Here is a 24,280-nt window from a genome sequence, read left to right as displayed (position 1 = left end):
TGAATTGTATATTTTAGCTGGAAGGATTGTGTGATATATATTGTATGTTATATGTATAGAACAATTTAAAAATTGAAGTTAGAACAAATTATTTTCTGTTTATATAAATGACTATTTACATTGAGACATTTACTCATCAATAATGGAGGTGTAAATTAAAAGACACACACACACACACACACACACACACACACACAAAAGCAAGTTTCAATACTGCCTCCTGACATCCTCATCCCATTGAAAAGGAAGTGGAGGAGCCCTCACCTTAACTGACATTAGGGTTATAGTTCCTATCTAGTCCAGGGCAGCACATGCTAATATTAAGAAAGCCAAGAATCCTCAGAGAGAAATCTTTGGTTTTCAAGTCAGAGGAAAGACAGGAAGTCTGTAAGGTTGCAGGCAGGTAGAGTAGCATTAGCATGGTCCAGGTGTGCATCTGTTCACCTCAGATTTTACTGGAGAGAAACCATCAGATCTACCCATTGTTATAGGGTTAGCAGTGTATAGTCTGATTTTGATTGCCAGGGGACAGCACTTGACTCTTAAACAACCTAGTCACTTGGAGGTTGACTAGACGTTTAGAGGTGCTGCATGCTCAGGACTCTGAAGATTATGACACCCTAAGTAAAAAACGCTCTAACCCTTTAAAAACACATAGCTTTAGTGCCTAAATTTGAATTAGTGCATTGCTTTTTATTCCAGCTGAAACTTCACTAGCTAGATTGATATCTAGCATTTACAGCTTTTATTTCACAGAATGACCTAGTGATCAACTAAGAAAGTTACATTACACATTGTGTTTACTTAAGAAGATAAGGCCCCAGATTGGGCCAGTTTCAGGGCCTATTGACCAAAGCATTAAAATATTGCCCCACACTTCTGGTTTCTGCCCCTGAATGATCACATTTCACCAGGATGGTGTTCTACAAGTGTATTTCAGATGACCAGAAAAGATGCCATCAGTGATATCTGGGGATGCAACTGTTGCCTGATCCTTTTTTCTTTTGATTCCATTCCCAGACATGAAAAATAAGGAAATTATAAATGTAAACACCACATGTCATTTGTGGCAAATCATTCCCACCCACCACAAGAGACGTTCCTCAAAAACACAAGTTTTCCACATTATGCTATTTTTTTAATTAAAGGATTTAGCAATGGATAATACTAAAGAGTTCTAGATGCTGATTTATTTTGTTTTTCTACTATTGTTTAATAAATAGAAGGGTTAATAAAAAAGCCAATTAAGCTTGACTTTAGTAAAATATAGCCCACAAGTGACATGACTTCTCTTCTCCTTTCACCCACCCAAATCAGAGTAAAAATATTAGCACACTACAGGAGGCTTTCTGGGTTAATACAAGAATCCCATCTACCCTTTCCAATGTTAAAAGTAAATATTTTAATAATGCAACCAAAATATGTCATGTGAGTTTTATACTAATGCTATATTATTTGTGATTATGATAGCATCTATATATGTCTACATCTTCCAGATGAAATATAGAGGCAAATATATACACAGCATAGTTGGTACCAACCACTGCCTTGCTCAAAAATAGTTTGCATTAGTAAATTTTAAAAACCAAATACACATATATGGTATAATTTTAAAAATCTTTCTCACCTCTAAGATTCCATGACTCTCTTCACTCTTGATATATTTAATATAATGTTGATGTACTAGTATAAATGCAAATGCAGAGCTGGTAGATGCTTGTGATTAGCCACAGTTTCCCATATATACCCCTCCTGATACTTCTACATATTACACTATAGAATATTGTGTGTGTGTGTGTGTGTGTGTGTGCATGTTTCTTGGCAGTCATAGCATATGGCAGTGCAAAAAGTGCTGATCTGACAAATGCCTTTATATTTCTCTTGGGAAATATTAAAAATAAAAGCAGATATGTGCCCACATTCATGCTCCTTCTATTTTCTGTCTCCTTCTCCACACTCTGTGCACTATTGAGTGGTGTCTTTGATTAGAGTACATGAACCAGAAAAGAATAATGGGCTCTTGCTGAAGAGAGGAATAGCTCATTGATAACTCTTGGGTTGTTTGCTCACTTACCTGGAAATGGCTCAAAGTATCTCAGTATTAAAAGGAATGTTGGAATTTTTTCTTGTGCTTCCCAAGCTAGGAGTTAGAGAATATTAGGTTTCTATAATCATCATAAGTAAAACTGTTGGAGCTTGCCCAATGTTGATGTTGAGATTAAATCAGGTCCCAGCATAATTATCCATGGTCAGCTCACTGAGAAATAGGCCACTGGGATGAGAGTTATATTGGATCTTTTATCATTTTACCCTTTTCTCATTGTTAGGTTTGGACATTTATATATCAGCCCATTCACTGCTGACTTCTTTCAGGAGTAAGTAAACTCTTAGTGGTCTCTTATAAGAGAAATTTGTTATTCATTTTATCTTATCAAAGATCCCCCCCACACAAATCTCAAAGAGTGAATTAATTCTTCATTTCTATTCAATGTGAAAGGCAATATAATATTAAGCTGTGTTTTCACAAGAGAATAAAATCATTCTCTATGGGGGCAGTAGTAGGGCACTGTGCATCATTTTGTCCTATAAAAAGGAGTATGCTGGGCTCAGAAAAGGACATAAACAGTTATGAATGGACAACACTACCAGATTGGTCATGTAAACTAAGTCTTTATCATAAATAGAGTATTTTTCTAGGGTGAGGGGAATTATATAAATACTTGAAGTGTATGTTTTTAATTTTCTGAACTTGGATGTGAGAATTAAGCCTAGAAAATATCGGTGTAGATTATACTTGATATTTACAAAATAAATATGCATGATTTTATATTGTGGGCAGTTCACCCAACACTTCTTTTTTAAATTTCTTTATTAAGTTATTACATATGTGTCCTTACCCCCACATTACCCCCCACCCCCCCCACTCATGCCCTCACCCCTCACCCCGGTAGTCTGTGTCCATTGGTTAGGGTTATATGCATGCATACAAGTCCTTTGGTTGATCTCTCCCCTTTACACCCACCCTCCCCTACCTTCCCTCTAAGGTTTGATGATCTGATCGATGCTTCTCTGTCTCTGTTTTTGTTCATCAGTTTATGTTGTTCATTATATTCCATAAATGAGTGTGATCATGTGATATTTATCTTCCTCTGACTGGCTTATTTCACTTAGCATAATGCTCTCCAGTTCCATCCATGATGTTGCAAATGGTAAGAACTCCTTCTTTACCACAGCATAGTATTCCATTGTGTAGATGTACCACGGTTTTTTAATCCACTCATACTTACCTGGCAGGGGAGATACCATGATCACCCAACACTTCTTTCCCTCTCTGCCACACCTTCTATCAATAGTAGTGGACACAGTCCAGCCATTGTAGCTCAGTTGGTTGAGCATTGACTATGAAACTGGAGGCCATGGTTTGATTCTGGTCAGGACACATGCCTGGGTTGCAGGCTTGATCCCCAGTGTGGGGCGTGCAGGAGGCAGCCAATCAATGATTCTCTCTCATCATTGATGTTTCTATTTCCCTCTTTCTTCCTCTCTGAAATCAATAAAAATATACTTTAAAAAATAATGGACACAATAGAATGCTTAGATTATTAGTGTGCATTCTTGGATTGCAGACATTAATTTGGTGTCATTGACTCTGGGATCTAAATACCTTTGAGGTCAGAACCATAGATGTCCACTAAGTGGCCAACTCTTGGAGAGCAGGGAGCCTTCTTTGCCTTCCTATCATGCAGAACACAAATGAATTTATTGAATTTAAATTGATTTAATGAAATTTAAGGGAATTTATGAGTTCTTTCATTTTCCTTCTTATACCTCCTTTTTCTTTCACCTCAGGGTGAAATTCAAATGTCATTTTGTGATGTAAATGTAACTGGATTATTATGTAAACTTCCATGGGTCACTTAGCTGGGAAGATGAAGTGAGTGTCAGCCATGTACACATTAGCTCAAAATAGCGGGTTATATTTCTAATAAGAAAGCCCCTAAAGCAGTGGTTCTCAACCTTCCTAATGCCGCGACCCTTTAATACAGTTCCTCATGTTGTGGTGACCCCAACCATAAAATTATTTTCGTTGCTACTTCATAGCTGTAATTTTGCTACTGTTATGAATCGTAATGTAAATATCTGATATGCAGGATGTATTTTCATTGTTACAAATTGAACATAATTAAAGCATAGTGATTAATCACAAAAACAATATGTAATTATATATGTGTTTTCCGATGGTCTTAGACGACCCCTGTGAAAGGGTCATTTGACCCCCAAAGGGGTCGCGACCCACAGGTTGAGAACCGTTGCCCTAAAGAGTAGAGCAAAAAGATAATGATCTTAGGCTACTGCAGTGATGACTGAAGCAGCTTTCAGGCAAAGGGAATGGAGAGAGAAAGGGAAAATATGAAGGCGTTGGATGCACATTGATATAAAGCCTGGCTGCAAAGGGCACAGGGAAAACAGATGTGACCTACTTTTTAATTATTCTTTAGGTGGGCATTCTTGGACTTAGTTTTGGGAATATAGAAACTGGAATCTTTTATTATCAAGTTTTTTTATGGTGAATATTGGGGTAAAAACAAAGAAAAACTATTTTATAGATGTATATATACACATGCATATATAGAGAACATACACATGTAATATATAGAATTTATACATAAATGCATAGGTAATGAGTGGTTCAAAAGATTTTTCTTTGAATAGGTAAGAATTTGACTAAAATGAATAATAATGTGAAAAGAAACAATTCTTGATTAGACAATGATTTTCTATATAGAAACAAAGTAACTCACAATCAAAATCAGCCATTTAAAGCCAGACACTCCATAAGCATAGCTCAATAAGCAAATCAATCAGTTAAACATTTTTTATTCTTGGACTTTGGGGTTCTCAATAGACCTTGAGACTTTCACAGGAAAAAAAAGTCTTAGTTTTTAGTTTTGTTGCCAATTACTTGCCATTCTCACCTCAGAAGAAGAGCCCAAGCTTATTTCCACATTTTCATTTGAATCATATGTGGGAATATATCTGTTACATAAACATTTATTAAGTGCCTACTATGGGCAGGGAACTAAATGCTACACATAAGTTGCATACATTTTCTGCCCTCCAAAACCTCATAGTATTGGGAAGTAGATGTGTAAACACATATATAAAATAAGTAATAACAGTAAGCATATATGCCATGCTTGCTGTATGCCAGACCCTGTTCTATGCACTATCTATCTATCCTCATTTAATCCTCAGAGAAGAGTTATGGGAAAAGGCAGATCATTATCTCATTTCACAGAAATGAAATTTAGGCATAGATTAAGTTAATCTTTCCAAGGTCACATAACTATCAAATGGCAGTCAAAATTTGCATCTAGGCAGTTTAGCTCCTGAGTTTGTTACTTTAACCACAGTTCTACAATAGATAACACATTGATATAATGGGGATATAAATGAAGGAAGTTGTTGGGGGTAAGAAAAGGTGTCATAAAGAGAGCTTAATCAGAATTGATTCTTTAAAAATATGTAAGAACTAGAGGCCTGGTGCACAAAAATTTGTGCACTCAGGGGCGGGTGTCCCTCAGTCTGGCCTGCACCCTCTCACAGTCCAGAACCCCTTGGGGGATGTCCACCTGCCAGCTTAGGCCTGCTCCCTGGGGGAGCAGGCCTAAGCTGGCAGTCAGACATCCCTCTGGCAGCCCAGGAGCCCTCAGGGGATGTCCAACTGATGGCTTAGGCCTGGCCTGTGGCTGAGTGGAGGTCCTTCTGTGGGAGCGCACTGATCACCAGGAGGCAGCTCCTGCATTGAGCATCTGCCCCCTGGTGGTCAGTGCGCATCATAGCAACCGGTCATTCCCAGTCATTCTGCCACCATTAGGGTCAATTTGCATATTACCCTTTTATTATATAAGACTAGGGGCCCGGTGCACGAAATTCGTGCACGGGGAAGGAGGGGTCCCTCAGCCCGATCTGCACCCTCTCCAATCTGGGAGCCCTCAGGGGATGTCCTACTGACGGCTTAGACCTGCTCTGCTCTCTGCGGACCTGCCTGCTTGACGCCACCGTAGGCCTGGTGTCTGCTCTCTGTAGGGGCCTGCCTGTCCTTCGCCGCTGGGGTCAGGGGCAAGCAGCGCCCTGCTGTCTTCTCTCTGGCTCGCCACTGCAGGGGCAAGCAGGACCCTGGTGTCTGCTCTCTGTGGGGGCCCTGCAAGGGACTGCTTGCCCCTCGCTGCCATGGCCAGTGGCCAGCAGGGCCCTGCTGTCTGCTCACTTGCTGCAGGGGACATTCCCACCCCCTTCCTGGCCGCTTGGGTGTGCGCCAGCTTGGAGTGCCTGGGTCCTAGGGATGTTCCCACCCCAACCCCAGCCGCTTGGCACCTGCAAGCTTAGGCCGGACATTCCGGACTTCGGCCGCTCAGGGCCTATGCACAGGCCTACAGGCTCAGAGCGGCCTGGCTCCAGAGGACGCCGTTCCCTGTGAAAGGGCTGTGGCCAGTTTCCCCTCCCCCTCCCCGCCGCTCAGGCGGGTTTCCCTCCCGCTCCCGGGCGCCATGGCGGGTTTCCCTCCCGCTCCCAGGCGCCCTGGCGGGTTTCCCTCCCGCTCCCGGGCACTCAGGCGGGTTTCCCCTCCCGCTCCCCGCCGCTAAGGCGGGTTTCCCCTCCCGCTCCTGGGCGCTCAGGCGGGTTTCCCTCCCGCTCCCGGGTGCCCTGGTGGGTTTCCCTCCCGCTCCCGGGCGCCCTGGCGGGTTTCCCTCCCGCTCCCCGCCACTCAGGCGGGTTTCCCTCCCGCTCCCGGGCGCCCTGGCGGGTTTCCCTCCCGCTCCCCGCCGCTCAGGCGAGTTTCCCGCTCCCCGGCGCTCAGGCGGGCTTCCCCTCCCGCTCCCGGGCGCTCAGGCGGGCTTCCCCTCCCGCTCCCGGGCGCTCAGGCAGGTTTCCCCTCCCGCTCCCAGGCACTGCCCATTCCCCTCTGAGCCACTGCCCCTCCTTGCAGCCGCTGTGGCTGGGCTTGCCCTCCCACCTACCACCTCCCACCTCCCACCTCCCACCTCTGCAGCCTTGGGTCCATTTCTGTCCTCGAGGCCTCTACTTAGCTTTCTTCTGTACCTCTTGGCCTCCATGTTGTCCTCAGTCTTCCCTCGCAACTGGTATATGCAAATTAACCGCCATTTTTAGCTTCTATAATTGAAACATTGTATCTTTTGGAGCTGTTGCTTCAGGAGCTCAGAGCCAGGCGGCAGCAGGGAACCTTGGCTTCCTCCGTCACTGGAGCAAGCAAGCCTTATGTTCCGCTTCAAGCTGCCTGGCTGCCGGCCGCCATCTTGGCTGACAGTTAATTTGCATAGGATATGCTGATTAGCCAATGGGAAGGGTAGCGGTCGTACGCCAATTACCATGTTTCTCTTTTATTAGTGTAGATGAGTGTGGGGCATGGAGGACAAGAGTCAGGGATTTACTTTCATGGTAGACTCATTTTTGTTAATGACTTCTTGTGTTACTAAACAAGGTTTCTGTACAACAGATTTGGCTACTTCCATTCAATCAACTACTTCAATTAAGAATAGGGGAAAAAATTGGTTTTCCTATTACACCACACTTCAATAAATTGAATAGTGTGATGAAGTGAGGAAATAGATAACCTGGTTGTTCAATTGCATAAGATGGGGAGAGGTAGGGCATCATTGATTTGATGTACTATAGAAGTGATAAAAAAAATCTACTTGATCTAGAATATTTCAACTACCAGCCCACTTATGCATTGGTGTTATAGTATTTAAGGCAGTGGATGTTATCTGGAAGGAATAAGCCCTTTTATGGCTATGAACACCACATTACCTTTACTAGTTTCCTAGCAGAGAGCAAGAAGGCTGAATTCTAGGCAAGTGAAGCAGACAGAAGACAAATAGGTTATGACTGGGAGAATGTGGAGAGATGAAGAAAACTAGGAAGAATGGCCCATGTCTTAGGGGCTGTATCAGTCTGAGATAGGCAATGGTGCCCAGGGCAGAGGGGACATGGTCAAGGGCAATACTGAAAGCTCATCTGTATAACCAAAGGTGGCACTCTAACACCAGGAATATTTACCTTGGAAACACAGTTCCAGGGAGAAAGGAGTAACTTTTCCTTTCCTGTGAATGGGGAGCTGGGACATTCATCTACGTCCTGAAGAGGTGGAATGGGGTGGAAACAAATAAATCCTTGGGAACAAATTTCATATTGAATGATTATATGTATAGTACAGAGGTAAGAGACTGTTAGAGCTTAGAGATAATCTGATTTTATCAGTGGCAGGTTTGAAATCCAGGATTATTCTTGTAAATTCAGTCATTCCTCCCAATTATGGCATAACTGGCACACCTTTGCTGTACTTGATGCAGGCATTATCCTGAAAATTCTGATAATCTTCCCAAGAACACAGTGCACCATATAGGTGTCAACCTAAAAAAAGGAGGTAAACTGAGGAAAGCTCAAAATACCAGAATCAAATATTGAGTTTATTCTGTAATAGCAGAGGGATTGAAATTTGGGAAATGTATGCTATAGTGAGCTGCAGGTGAGTCTATTGTGGGTTTGGGTGGGCTGGGGAAAGTTCTGCCAGAGTCCAAGTGGTAAGCTCATTGACTTGAGGATGGGGAGAGATTCTTAGTGGATGCTCATTGGTCAGGAGATACCTTGTGTTCTGTAAATAAGGCATTTAATGGGTTTCTTGGTTCTTAAATTCCATTCTTCTGAGGTGCTTGCATGAGATTCTTTATTTCCTGTCCTCCATTTCCATTTTAAATTGAAATTCACACAGGAACATGCTGACACTGGTTAAGATAGGTGCCTCAATACTCTCTCCTCTTTTCTATGAAGAATGATTTTTTCCTTTCATTGCTTTGCTTCTTCTCAAAGATATGCAGCTGGATCTAGAGGAGATATATGGCAAGGGTGTCAGGCTTTCCAAATAAAAATAGAGGATGTCCAGTTAAATTTGAATCTTGGATAATGATACACATTTTTGTAGAAGTACTAGGTGTACCGTTTAATAATGAGGATTTCGTAATCAAAGAAAACATGATAATTTCATGTGAAACATCAAAAATGCTTTATTCAAAATAATATCTGTCGCTAGCTACACATTTCCCCATCTTTCAGGTAATTTGTGGATACCGTCCCAATAAAACTTTTCTTGTTTTGAGGCAAACCATTTAGAGACCCAATTTTTCACTTCTTCATACATTTTGAAGTGCTGCTCAGAAAGTGCGTGTGCCATCAGTCAGAACAAGTGATAATCTGAAGGAGTAAGGTCTGTGAATACAGTGAGTGGGTTAATACTTCCCAGGAAAGATCTTTTAATGTATCTTTAACTGATTTTGAAGTGTGTGATGGTGCATTATTTTGAAGGAAAATTACTTTGTCGTGTGTTCTGGCACATTCTGGTCGTTTCACGATCAAAGCCAAATTTGATCATGGTTCAAATTGATTATTTGTTGTCGGTAGTGATCAGGGTCTGTGTCTCTTTGTCTCTGTTTATTTCTCTTTCTCTCTTACACACACACACACACACACACACACACACACACACACACAAACACTCACCTGTCTTTGCCTGGAAAAAAGAGCCCATTTGTCCATCTCAAAGAGAATAGGGTAGGTGTTCTAGAGATTTTTAAAAAATGTATTTTCTATTTAGAGAGGAAGAAGGAGTAAGAGAGATAACCCCCAAGAAAGTCAAACTATCTATTTATTTAGTTATGTGTTTGGGGTTGCGTTTTGCATTAATCGCCACCACACACAGGAGCTCTGCAATTTATTATTGGTGATAAGTGTGGACAGTAGCTATTATTTTCTCGCCCTGTTCTAAAATGTGGCATAGTGGGACATTTAGATTTATGGAACATGCATTATTCAAAACTCTAGGTCTGGGATGGCTCAGCAGGAAGAATCCAACTATTTCCATAAGCTTTTCTCAAAATTCTTCCTCACTTGCATTCCTCGTTTCCATACCAGAGTATTAGAAATTACTCAAAATGTAGACCTAGGAGAATTCATCATGGAAATTTGTCAGTACAGTATCTTTCACAAACAGGAATAAATAGGAAGCCCCTATTCTACAAAATCTACTGAAAAGCCCTTGAGGAACAATAGATTTTCATTGCAGTAATGAGATGAGCACCTAATTCTCTAAAATTCCTAGAGGTGTTAAAAGATCCAAATTTGAGTGTCCCAGGAACTAGTAATTGTTTGTCACCAATCTTTCTTTTCACTCAATATTCTAGGGTTTCAAACATTCTTGAAATGAAGAAAAGCAAATTAGCAATCTGAGTGGAATACACAATAAAAAAATATTGGATAAAAATATTTAGAAGATAAGTGCATGTATAGTATCCTGTATATATTAACACTAATATATATAATGTGAATGAATTTGCAAATATAAACCATTTGGAATTGTCCCAGTGCAATAGTGGTAATCATCATTGTATGTGTATAATTTTGTGAGAGGCCCTATATATGTGAACTATGTATAATTAAAGATATTCAACTTATTGGGAATAAGAAATCTATCTGTAAACAACTCTGTACTAATAGGTGTAAGCTCTCACAATGATGAGTTGGGAATCCCACCAATGGGAGAAGTCTGAAAATGGCATTTGATGCCATGGTAATCCACAAAGAATCAATAAGGTAATGTAATTCTTGGCTATAAACAATACAGAAAAATGGGAGATAGTATAGAGATATGGTTAGTAACCTAAGCTCAAGATAGCTGCTCTATAGTACTGAGCCTATTTGACAAGTATTCCTCTAGCTTTCAAAAGGTTCGCTCTCTGCTTGACTTTCTTCAGATTTGTGAGACTATGAATTTCTTAAGGTCAGGAACCATATTTTACATTCTATGGCTCCTAAATACTTAATTTGTGCTAGCAGTCATGCTCATTATGTATGACAAATAACCATTCACAGACACCTAGTATTATGTCAGCCACCAAGCTATATCTGCCTATCTAATGCTTATCTGTCTATTATCTATCTATCTATCTATCTTTTTCTTTCACCAAGATCTTAGTGAATTCTTATAACACCTTGAAAAAGTTTTCTATTAATATCCCCACTTTTACAGATACTGAAAGTGTGGGGAAAAGCTTGGTTGCTGAATTCCTAATTAATTTCTCAATATTGAGGTAAGAGTGAATGAGGCTTTGGTCCTCTGAAACCAGTAATTACCTGTGAGTTAATGCATGTTTTGTTACAATTCTTTCTGGGCCCAACCCAGCAGTGAAAGTACTACCTAATGGGTTCAGGCTGGATCCAAGTTCTGCCATGTGAACTGGACCCCTTCAGGCCGACTGCATAGTATTTAAAACCTGGGAACTAGATGGCTTGGGATTGAGATCCAGTTATTCCATTCACTAGAATATGACTTTGAGCAAGTTACTCAGATGGGAGTAGTGATGGTATGTATCTGAGTCATGGGTTTGCTGGAAGGATAGTTAATAGCTATGTAGTACTTAAAGCAGTGCCTGACTCACAGTGAGTTCTGTGTGTTAACTGTTTTAATACTTCAAAAATATATTCTCCACCCTGGCCAGTTTTTCCCAGTAGTTAGAGCATTGGCCCGAGGACCAAAGGGTTGCAGGTTTGATTGCCAACCAACTGCACATACCTCAGTTGCAAGTTAAATCCCTGGCCCTGGTCTGGGCACAAGCAGGAGGCAACCAATCGATGTGTCTCTCTTTACCCTCTTCCTTCCTTTCCATCTCTCTACAAAATCAATGGGAATAACATCCTGGGGAGAGGATATATATATATATATATATATATATATATTCCATGAGGAATAAGTAGGAACCTTTACACAAGTGCAGGGGGGCACCCAGGGCTTGTAAATTGGGATGGACAGGTAAAATATAACCTTGCTTTTCCACTCCAGGTCAGTTCACAATTATCTAGGGAAACAGGAATGACAATTCAGGCCATTTGAATATCTTGTGATTCTAATTGGGGAGAATGAGGACATGCTATCAGTTAGTTATAAAACAGAATCCAAGGTGACCTCTAAAGTGACAATCTTCTGAAAAGAGCCTCTTCAGAGAGGTAATTTTGTCCTTTCTCAGCTTATCATATCGAAGAATATTCTGCTAACCAAAGTGAGAAACAGCTTTAAAATAGAACCCCTTTCTTTTTGTTCTTGTTTACTTGATTGGTGTGTATGGTTGGGTGGTTTGGGATAAGATAGGATTGATACAACTAAGATATGGTACACTACAGTAGTCAGCCCTTATCCTGGGAGGATACATTCCAAGACCCCCAGTGGATGCCTGAAACCAAGGATGGTATTGAACTCTATGGTTTTTTCTATACATACATACCTGTGACAAAATTTAATTATAAATTAGGTGCAGCAAGAGATTAACTAATAATAAAATAGAACAAGTATAATAATATACTATAATAATAGTTATGTAAATGTTGTCACGCTCACTCAAAACACTATTGTACTATACTCATCCTTCTGCTGCTGATGATGTGAGATAACACAATGTCACATGATAAGGCGAAGTGAGATGAATGACATAGGCATTGTGGCCCAGTGTTAGGCTCCTATAAGAGTTACTTGAACACAAGCTCTACAATGCCACAAGAGTTGACCTGACAATCAAGATAACTCTTAAGTGACTAATGAACAGATAGCATACATGGTGTGAATATGTTGGCCAAAGGGATGACTCACATACTGGGCAGGACAGAATTGGATGATATGATATTTCATCATGCTACTTAGAATGGCACACAATTTAAAATATGTATTGTTTATTTCTGGAATTTCCCATTTACTATTTTCTAGTGATGGTTGATCACAAGTAACTGGAACTGTGGAAAGTGAAAGTGTGGATAAGGGAGGGCCACTGTATCTTTTCCACTCAAATGCGTAGTGATTGGTTTATTTTCTATATGTATTTTATTTACACTCACCTTTTTGCATCATTATTTCATTGTTTTATTATTGTTTGTTAACAACCTTCAGTTTACTAACAATTATTATGAGGCTTTAATAAAATCTATAAAAATAATTGCTGCTGCTTTCTATTTAATCATGATTATTTACCTTCTTTTGAAAACCATAGCTAATTAATGACCACATGCTTTCAATAGTTTTTATTTATTTTGTGAACCTATATTTGAGACATGTCTTTAGTTCTCTCTCATTATTTCTCTCTTTTCAATTAAAACGAGAAGGGGTATTTTAGAATGAAGAGTTGTAATACAACCCCTAGCAAGGTAAATAATTTAGAGAAATAATAATAACAACAACAGCTAGCATCTATTGTGTGTTTCCAATATGTCTGTTATTTAGCTTGTTTTCTAAGCACTTTAAATATATCAAATCATTTAATACTCTCAACAACCTTTACTGAAGCCCAGAAAGGCTAAGTAACTTGCTCCAGGTCTTTCAGCTAGTTACTGATAGAGTTGGGATTCAAATCCAGAGAGTCTGAATTTAGAGCCTGGGTTTTTAACCATTTGCAGACCCTAGCACTCAATTTATTTTTGTATGATGGAATTGAGAGTATATTCTTCATATAGCTATCTTAGAGTAATATGAGAAAAACTATTATTTTTTCCACTGTGGAGAAGTGGATCACTCTACACTATTCTAACTGTGTTGATAGATTGTTGAGTCCCAGAGAAATGTTTCTATGATAAATTTTAAGGGCTCTATTTATAATCATGTCATAATTATAATAATTTTTCCATAATTGATTTTTTTTCAATGAATAACACATGGTAAAGCCAAAATACTTGAACATTAATATAATTTTTATTATGGCTTCTCTTGGGTCTATGTAATTGTTAATCTTGGATTTTTTTTTTACTCCAATTCAGAAATGCCTATCAGGGTTTTTTGTATAAAGTAGGTACTCAAGAGTATTTTCAGGAATGAGTAAATTGCATAAATGACAGATAAATTATTGAATGTTTCCTGTGAATATATACAGGTTTATAGACTTATACCCTCTGCTCCTTCAGATATTACAACTGTTGTTGCAACATTAATTTGATCATGTGTATACATTTAATTTAGCAAAATTAAAAAATTCTTTGTAATTGATAGATGTAGATTCAAAGCCCATGGGTGCCAACTGGGTAACTGTGGATTATCAATCTCCACGAGACTCAGTTTTCTCATCTCCCCTTCATGAATGGTCACTGTAATTACTCTAAGGGATTGCTGTAAGAATTAAGCAAAATAGCCCATGTAAACTTCTCAATACATTACCCACACATAGTTGGCATGACATTAAGACTACTTAAACTATTCGTGAGCAATCCTATCTAATAAAAGAGAAACATGGTAATTAGCCGTACATCCGCTACCCTTCCAATTGGCTAATCAGGACGATATGCAAATTAACTGCCAGCCAAGATGGCGGCCAGCAGCCATGCACTGAAGCGAACAGGGAGGCTTGCTTGCTCCAGTGACAGTGGACTCCAACGTTCCCCACCTGACTTGCCGGCCTCTCAGCTGCAACTCTAAGCAACTATGTTGCAAATATAGAAGCTAAACAAAACCCCAGAAACCTGCTTTATTCAGCTGGGCTTCAGCCAGCCGGACTGCAACATTGTATCAAATACAGAAGGTAAACAAAGGCCAGAAACCTGCTTTCAGCAGCCAGCAGCCGAGGCCTCAGAGCTAAAGCTGGCCCAGAATAAAAAAAAAAAAAAGAAAAAAAGGAGCGGTTGGGAGCTTCAGTCACCCGCCTGCCTGAAAATGGCCCTTAGCTCCTCACCCAGACTGGCCAGGCCCCCCAGTGGGGACCCCCACCCTGATCCAGGACACCCTTCAGGGCAAACCAGCCGGCCCCCACCCGTGCAAGAGGCCTCTATTCTACATAGTAAAAGGGTAATATGCCTCCCAGCACCAGGATCAGCGGAGCCTCGAGGCCTCCAGGCACCGGGATCAGCGTGACAGGGGGCAGCGCCCAAACCCCCTAATCACCCTGCTGCTCTGTGTGTGACAGGGGGCGAGGCCACAACCTCCCTATCCGCCCTGCTCTGTGTGTGACAAGGGGTGGTGCCCCAACTCCCCTATCGGCCCTACTCTGTGTGTGACAGGGTGAGGCGCTCCAACTCCCTGATCGGCCCTGCTCTGTGCATGACAGGGGCAGCGCCCCAACCCCCTGATCCACCCTGCTCTGTGTGTGACAGGGGGCAGTGCCCCAACTCCCCTATTGACCCTACTCTGTGAGTGACAGGGGGCAGCTCCTCAACCCCCTGATTGGCCCTGCTCTGTGCATGACAGGGGGGAACTCCTCAACCCCCTGATCGGCCCTGCTGTGTGTGTGACAGGGTACGGAGCCCCAACCCCCCTGATGGGCCCTGCTCTGTGAGTGACAGGGGGCAGTGCCCCAACCCCCTGATCGGCCTTGCTCTGTGCATGACGGGGTGGTGCCGCAACCTCCCCATCGACCCTGCCTTGAGTGTGACAGGGGGCGGTGCCCCAACTCCCCAATCGGTCGTACCCTGAGCGTGACTAGGGGTGGCATCGCAACCTCCCGATCCGCCCTGCTCTGTGCATGATAGGGGGCAGTGCCCCAACTCCCCCATCAGCCCTGCTCTGAGCCCGACCAGGGGCTGCACCTAGGGATTGGGCCTGCCCTCTGCCACCCGGGACTGGGCCTAAGCCAGCAGGTCATTATCTCCCGAGGGGTCCCAGACTGCGAGAGGGCACAGACTGGGCTGAGGGACCCCCTCTCCCCCACGAGTGCACAAATTTTTGTGCACCGGGCCTCTAGTAGTAGTAATAACTGCTTTCAGATACTGTTGCTTAATCTTTTCCCTCATAGTAAATATACTCTTTTTTTTTTTAATTGAAAACGAAACTTTTAATACGTTCTTGAAAGTGGGTGTCCATTGGTACAGGCACACCTGAATTAGCTGGCATAGGCAATATTTAGCCTTTGCATGAGAGTCCCTCCTCCAGTTCCTCATTGGCTTAGTACTATTGAGTTTACATTTTAACCCATACGTCACCTAGGTCTTATTGTCTCCTATTGGGTTATTAAAAAAAATGGTCTGAGACCTTTTCTAGTTGTCTCCACCTCCCTTTGTCTAGGGGAATCTTCCTGGGTAAATATACTCTAAAAAATAGATTTCTGTTAACTATATTTGCCCAATGTTAACCTTAAGTATTTTCTCTGATATGGCCTTCTGTTCATATATGCATCAGTTCATTGATCATAAGCTTCTTGTAGAAAATGCAGTTCTAAGTGCCATTAGGTTTATAATGTATGTGTTTATATTTTCTGATTAAGAGCTGAAAAATGGTAGAACACATATGCTATGTGGGAATATGTTTTCCTTGTTCCTATGGATCCCCATGAAATATCTGGTGCCATGAAGCATCTGTTCCCATTGAGCCCATGCTGTTTTTGTGAACCCCAGCCTTGCTCCTTTGAGGCTGAAGGGCTGACAGCCTCCTTCTAATACTTGCATAGTGACACATAATGCATGCCCAATCTGCCAGTCTGAATGTGCAGAGCTGACATTCTGGAATCTTCATGTGTGTATTCCAGCCAGTCCTCTAAATCCTGCAGGCACCTCTCAGCACAGCTATTTAGTAATCTGTGAAGAACTATGAGTCAGAATTAGGTGGGCAAAAGCAAAAGGGGTATGGGGCAAAGGAGCAATCACTGGGGTCTTATTTCTGATATTTAGGCTTCAGATTTCAGGAAACTATGAGACACACCTGGGCTCCGATGATGATTTGCCATTCCCAAATATATCACTAATATTTGAGTCAAAATAATCATAAAGATATGGAAACAGTGTTTGCAATGAATGGAGTGGAAGCAAGAATAGAACATATGTTGGACTCCTATAATGGTCTGGATAATAAGCAAGGCATCTGTATATGCATTATCTCATTTAAATCTCACAACAGTACTGCAAGGCAGGTAGCGTTTAATGCATTTAGGATATGAGGATTCTGGCCCAAAGTTCATGTAGTTGAAATCCCCCGCTCCCCAATACTTCCAATGCTAAAACCCACAAGTGTTTTAATGGAGAGCACTGCTTCCACAGGACTTGTGTGGATAAGGATGTGTACCAACATTTAAGGACTTAATTTCTCTTTTGGGAAGACCTAGTAAGAAACTATACATTTCTATTATATAGATGGTTCTAAGATCTCAGTAGAATGAGGTTACCATTACACTCTTCCACTGCAGTCCTCAAGAAAAAGGGATTGATCTCTGAGTCATGATGAAAGAGAAAGGAAATGGTTGAGCAGTGGATGGGGAAGAAATTTGGTCCACTTGACCATGTATTGAAAATTCTCACCTTGAAGTTGTCCCAAGTCTGCCTGAATAACGGGGACTGTCATGAAGGAGACTGATAAAGACTGAATGTCTGACACTGACAACAGTAACATTTCATCATTGGTAAAAATGTTCCACAAGGGGCTGATAATACACCCAGGGATCATGCATGACTTATTCACATAATGGCAGTGGCTCCCACTCAGAATAGCTTCAGAAGACAATGGAATGTGGGCTGGCAAAGCGTTTCTGCTCCATCAGTAAAGGCATCTTTGTCCAGCAGAGAAGCTAATGAAATAGCACTACTTGAACCCTGTCTTTTTTGTGTGTCAGAAAGGTGGAAAGATGAAAGGTTAAGTCAAGATTTAATGGCCCCAGGTACTTTTATGTGAAATATGGAATTTAGTGGTTCTTCTATATATTGGTACATGAAATAGACTTTTTAAAAAGGCAAGAAGATAAAGGTCATTTGGTGTTCTGGAACTGATTGTACAGTGGGGATCCACTTACATCTCAGGCCACGTGTAGTATCCTTTGAACATTAGCATAACCACCCGTGGATTTCGTAGTGTTCAAGTATGCAATGTGATCGACATTTTACCAGAAGAGTTTGATTTACTTTAAACATTGTGTAAAAGTCACAAAGGAAGACAGTGGCTTAGCTTTATTTAATTTCTGAGTGCACCTAAATAATCAGACAGTGATTGGTTGGAAATGAAAATTGGTACAATCATTTTGAAAACCAGTTAAATATACTTATTAAAATTTAAAATGTGGTTTCTTTGGTTCAGCAATTCCTACTATACAACATATACACAGGAATAGTCATACAAGTACCCAAAGACATACCTAAAGGTAGTCATTCCAGCATTCATCACAATATCAAAAATTTGTAAACCATCTCAATTAATAAGAGATGAATTAGATAAATTTTGGAAGATGCATATGTTAAACTATTAAACATTGGATAAAGAGTAAGATAGATCTGTGTTCAGGTAAAGACACATCTCTAAAACACTATCATGTAAACTATATACATGTAAAAATAGATATGTATTTATTTTATAATAAAAATATATATGTATTTATGGAACACTAAAAAGTAAACAAGGGAAAAAGAGCAAAAACCCAGGCCTGGGGAAGCTTTTAAAGCTACTGGTTGTGGCAGAAGTACATGGGCCATACTGCGAAGGTCTCCAGTGTGTACTAAAGAAAACACCATAAAACTCAAACCACAGGTCAAAAATACCTACAATTTAGAGTTACTTGATATTTCCTAGTTCTCCCTAAATAATTCTGAGTGTCTTCATATTTCTCTGTCATTTTCCTATGTTTCTTACTGACTGGTGTTCATAACTGGCTCTAAACGGACAGAGAACAAGCAGAAAAAGTTCCTATACAAATAGAGTAAAACTCAAAGTTACCAGAGGTTTTGATGTCTGCAGCCCAGAAGTTGAGGGAGGAAAGGGTTGATGTCACTTCACATTTATAGATAAATTAAGAAGAATCATGTTCTCAGTAATGTCTACTTATGAGCTGAGGGATGGCCAAGGTTGTTGAAAGAAATTTTAAGAATTAGTGAGAAGGCCCCTGGCTGGTGGCTTAGGTGGTTGGAGTGTCAGCCAGCATACCAAAAGGCAGCAGGTTTGATTGCGGGTGAGACCACATACCTAGGTTGTGGGTTCCATCCCAAATTGGGGAGCATAGAGGAGGCAACTGATGGATGTTTCTCTTTCACATCGATGTTTCCCTCTCTCTTTCTTCCTCTCTTTCCAACATTAATAAAAAACATATCTTTGGGTGGGGAATAAAAAAAAGAATTAGAAGAAATAAATATTTTGATTATTATTATTTTTAAGAGGTTAACTATAAAGAATTATCTGCTTGGAAACAAATTTGCTTGCATTTTTTATCATAAAAAATATATTTGGTTTCTAAAAATGAAAATAATGCCAGACAATTTTGGGAGAGTTTTTGCATAGATTATTTCTTGAGAGTATTGAACTTATTTAGAAAATTGTGAGTATATTTTAACTTAGCAGAAATTAATAAAGAAAGATAATATTGATTCTGAATTCATATGGACAACTTGAGCTATAATTTATTTTTTATTTATGTTTTAATATATTTTATTGATTTTTACAGAAAGGAAGGGAGAGGGATTGAGAGTTAGAAACATCCATGAGAGAGAAACATCAATCAGCTGTCTCCTGCATGCCCGCTATTGGGGATCGAGCCCACAGCCAAGGTGCATGCCCTTGACCAGAATCAAACCCAGGACCCTTCAGTCCACAGGCCGACACTCTATCCACTGAGCCAAATTGGTTAGGGCTACATAATTTATTTTTAATAAGTTGTACATATTTAATATTTACAATTTCTTGGTTTGGGGCATATGTATACACTCACAAAACTATCACTAAAATCAAGATAAATGACATGTCTATTTGAAATGCATTCCTCTCTTCACCCTCATCTTTAGGCAACCACTGATCTTCCTTCTACCAATATATATTAATTTGCATTTTTTATTTTATTTTTTTATTTTATTATCTTATTTTTTTAATATATTTTATTGATTTTTTACAGAGAGGAAGGGAGAGAGATAGAGAGTTAGAAACATCGATGAGAGAGAAACATCGATCAGCTGCCTCCTGCACATCCCCCACTGGGGATGTGCCCGCAACCCAGGTACATGCCCTTGACCGGAATCGAACCTGGGACCTTTCAGTCCGCAGGCCAATGCTCTATCCCCTGAGCCAAACCGGTTTCGGCTAATTTGTATTTTTTAGAATCTTATCTGAATGGAGACACCCAACATGTAGTATTCCTTTTTGTCCAATGAACATAATGATTTTGAGATTCATTCATGTTTTTGTGTATATCAATAACTTCTTTGTTTTTATTGCTGAGTGGTATGTCATGTACAGATATAATCTGTTTATTCGGTCACCAATTGGTGGAAACTTGGGTTGATTCCAGTTTTAAGCTATTACAAACATAGCTGCTATGAACATTTCTGTATAAGGCTTTATGTGGGCATATTTTTTCATTTCTTTGGGGTAAAATACCTATGTGTTGAATGGAAGGATCATATGGCAAGCAGATGTTTAACTTTTTTTTAAATATGTTTTATTGATTTTTTTACAGAGAGGAAGGGAGAAGGATAGAGAGTCAGAAACATCGATGAGAGAGAAACATCGATTAGCTGCCTCCTGCACAGCCCCTATTGGGGATGTGCCCGCAACCAAGGTACATGCCCTTGACTGGAATCAAACCCGGGACCCTTCAGTCCCCAGGCCGACACTCTATCCACTGAGCCAAACCGATCAGGGCCGATGTTTAACTTTTTAAGAAACTATTAGGGCATTATTCAAAATGGTTGTAGCATTTTACATTTCTACCACCAGCATATGAAAATCCCAGTTGCTCTACAACCAATCCAATAGTTGTGGAGTGGTATCTCATTGTGGTTTTAATTTGCATTTCTCTGATTACTAATGATGTTAAGCAAAATTTTAGGTTTTTAATGGACATGTTCAAACCTTTTGTCTACTATTTTGTGTATCTATCTTATTATTAATGAATTGTAAAATTGTTTCATATATTCTATAAACTAGTTATTTGCATGATATATTTTCTCCAAAATTCTGCAGTTTGCATTTTCTTTCTTTTAATGGGATTTTTTAAAGGCTATAAGTTTCTAATTTCAATGAAGTCCAATTTAACAAAATTTATTTTATGTCTTGTGCTTTTTGTGTCCTATGTAAGATACATTTAATTACTCCAACGTTATAAAGCTTATTGCTTTTGTTTCCATATAAAGGATTGATTGTTTTAGGTTTTACATTTAGGGTTATGATTCATTTCAAGTTAATTTTTATAGATGGTGTGAAGTAAGAATTAATGTGTTTTTTTTATATAGATAGTCATTCCATAACCATTTGTTGAAAAAATGTTTTTTTTTTCCCTATTGAGTTTCTTTGGCATCTTTGTGAAAAATCATTTTATCTTATATACATATCAGCCTACTTCGAGTTAATATTGCACTACTTCATATAAAACAAAGAAATTTCATCACCATAAAGAATAAATGTCCATCTCTCACCCTTGCTGTCTTTTATTTTATAGTAGTTATATCTTTTATATCTATATACATTGAAAACACTACCAATGTTATGATTTTTGTTTTGAGCAGTCATATGTATTTTAAATAACATAAATTAAATATAATATTTTACTTCTTGTCACATACTTACCATTTCTGATGCTCTTCATTTGTTCCTCTCACATCATTTGCCTTCAGTTTGAAAAACTTTCGTTAGCATTTAAGTATTTTCATTGTACAAAATTTCGAAACGTTAAATTGACAGGTTTAAAAAATATTTTTTCAATATATTAATAAAGTTTTGTCTTCTAGCTTCTATTTGTTAAAAGTTTATTTGGCCCTGGCCAGTGTGGTTCAGTTGATTGGGCACCATCCCTTGTACCAAAAGGTTTCCGGTTAGATTCTTGTCAGGGCACATGCCTGGGTCGTGGGTTCAATCCCTGACAGGAGGCATGCATGAAGCAACAGATTAATGTTTCTGTCTCAAATCAATATTTTTCTTTCTTTCACTCTTTCTTCCTCTCTCTCTAAAAATTAATTTTTAAATACATCAATTTTGTTTATGTGGTGTACCCTGTTAATTGATTTGCAGATATTGTACCAACCTTGCATTCCAGGACTAAATCCCCCTTGATCATGGTGTATGATCTTTTTAATGTATTGCTGTATCCAATTTGCTAATATTTCAGTGAAAATTTTAGCATTTATGTTCATCAGGGATATTGGCCTATAATTTTATTTTATTTTTGTAATGTCTTTATCTGGGTTTGGAATTAGCTTCATAAAATGAGCTTGGGAGTTTTCCCTCCTCTTAAATGTTGTGGAAGAGTTTTAGAAGGATATGTGTTAGTTTATTTTTGAATGTTTGGTAAAATTCTCCTGTGAAACCATCAGTACAGGACTTTTGTTTGTTGGAAGTTTGGTATTACTGCTTCAATTTTATTAGTTGTAATCAGTCTTTTAGATTTTCTGTTTCTTCTTGATTCAGTTTTGGGAGATTGTAGTTTGTAGGAATTTATCCATTTCTTTCAGATTATCCAATTTGTTGGGATATAGTTGTTCATAATATAAGTCAGTCAGAGAAAAATGAATGCCATATGATTTCATTTACATGTAGAATCTAAAGAGCAATATGAACAAACCAAAACACAGAAACAAACTCAGAGATACAGAGAGCGAAATGATGGCTGCCAGAGGAGAGGGAGGTTAGGGGACTGGGTGAAAAAGTAAAGGAACTGAGAAATACAGATTTATAGTTACAACATAGTTATATAGATATAAAATACAGCATAGGAAATATATTCAATAATATAATACCTATGTATGGTGTCAGGTAAATACTGGAACTATCAAGGGGAAATCTTTGCAAAGTATATGATTGTCTAATCACTATGATCTTTACCAGAAACTAATACAAAATAATATTAAATGTAAACTGTAATTGATTTTTTAAATTAATAAAATAAAAATTAAAAAAAAAACATTAAATCTGTGGTTACTAGAAATATTGTGCCCCTATACATAATATGCAAATTGTCTTTAGTTACTTTTAAGATATTATTAGCTTCAATTTTCATCAGTTTAATTATGATGTGCCTAGACATGATTTTCTTTGATTTATCTTATGTGGGGTTAATGAGCTACCTGAACTTACAAATTTATGGCTTTCACAAGTTGGGAAGGCTTGGGCCATTATTAATTTAAAAAATACAATTGTACCCCAATTTCTTTGTACTCTTCTGACTCCAATTACATTTTTGACCTTTTGATAGTGTCCTACCAAGTTTTAAATCTCTGTTCATTGTTTAAAGCTATTTATCTTTCTGCCTTTATATTAATTTCTATTGATCTATGTTTAACTTCACTGACACCTCTTTTGACTGACACTCCTCTTGAGAATGTCAGATTTTTCTAGTTATTTACAATTTGAGTAATTTTTAATGTGGTGTGTAAAGTTGAATCTTCTAATCTTCTAGAGAATGTTGAAGTTTTTGTTTTTGCAGCAATTTAAATGAAGACTATAAACTTGGTTTTATTTTCAGTGAGATGCTGTTCATATTTCAGTTTAGTTATCTCAGTCTTTTCTATGTTGTATCATGTTCCACCCATGTGTGGTTCATGGTCTAGCCAGCCGTGGGCAAACTACGGCCCGCGGGCCGGATCCAGCCCATTTGAAATGAATAAAACTAAAAAAAAAAAAGACCGTAACCTTTTATGTAATGATGTTTACTTTGAATTTATATTAGTTCACACAAACACTCCATCCATGCTTTTGTTCCGGCCCTCTGGTCCAGTTTAAGAACCCATTGTGGCCCTCGAGTCAAAAAGTTTGCCCACCCCTGGCTAGGCTAAGATTTGTATGGGTTTCTGTACAGTATTTGAGGGTCCCCTTTTGCTATTCTAATCCTTCCAGTATTTTCCCTTTATCTCCAGCTGCTCAGGTTCCATGCTGTGGTTTCTCTGGCACTTCTGGTTCCTTATCACACTGTTAATCATGCCCCTCCCCATATGAGACCTGTTCTTGAGGCAGTGCTACTGGGAAAAACACCAAAAAAGAACGGAAAACTCATCCCATGCAGGTGCCTTTCAAAAGTTTGTTTCCTGTTCACTTTCTGGCTGCTTTTGTGTAGTTTTTTTTTTTTTTTTTTTTTTACTTCTAAGATAGATGGGGTTATTTTATTTTGTTTTATCAAAAGTTTTTAGTTGTGATGACTGGGATCATGCATACCATCGTTAAATCTGTTTTACAATTCATTAGTTTGTGATATTGAGTATATTGCCTAACCTTTGCAACCCTTGATTTTATCACTTGTAAAATGGAGATAACAAATTCATCCTTTATGAGGATTAAAATAGACAGTATTTATAA

The sequence above is a fragment of the Myotis yumanensis genome, unplaced genomic scaffold, assembly GCF_028538775.1.
Source record: "Myotis yumanensis isolate MYYU_CA2020_CCGP unplaced genomic scaffold, mMyoYum1.0.hap1 SCAF_2, whole genome shotgun sequence".
NCBI classification, from domain to species: Eukaryota; Metazoa; Chordata; class Mammalia; order Chiroptera; family Vespertilionidae; genus Myotis; species Myotis yumanensis.
This window is presented reverse-complemented; position numbering follows the sequence as displayed.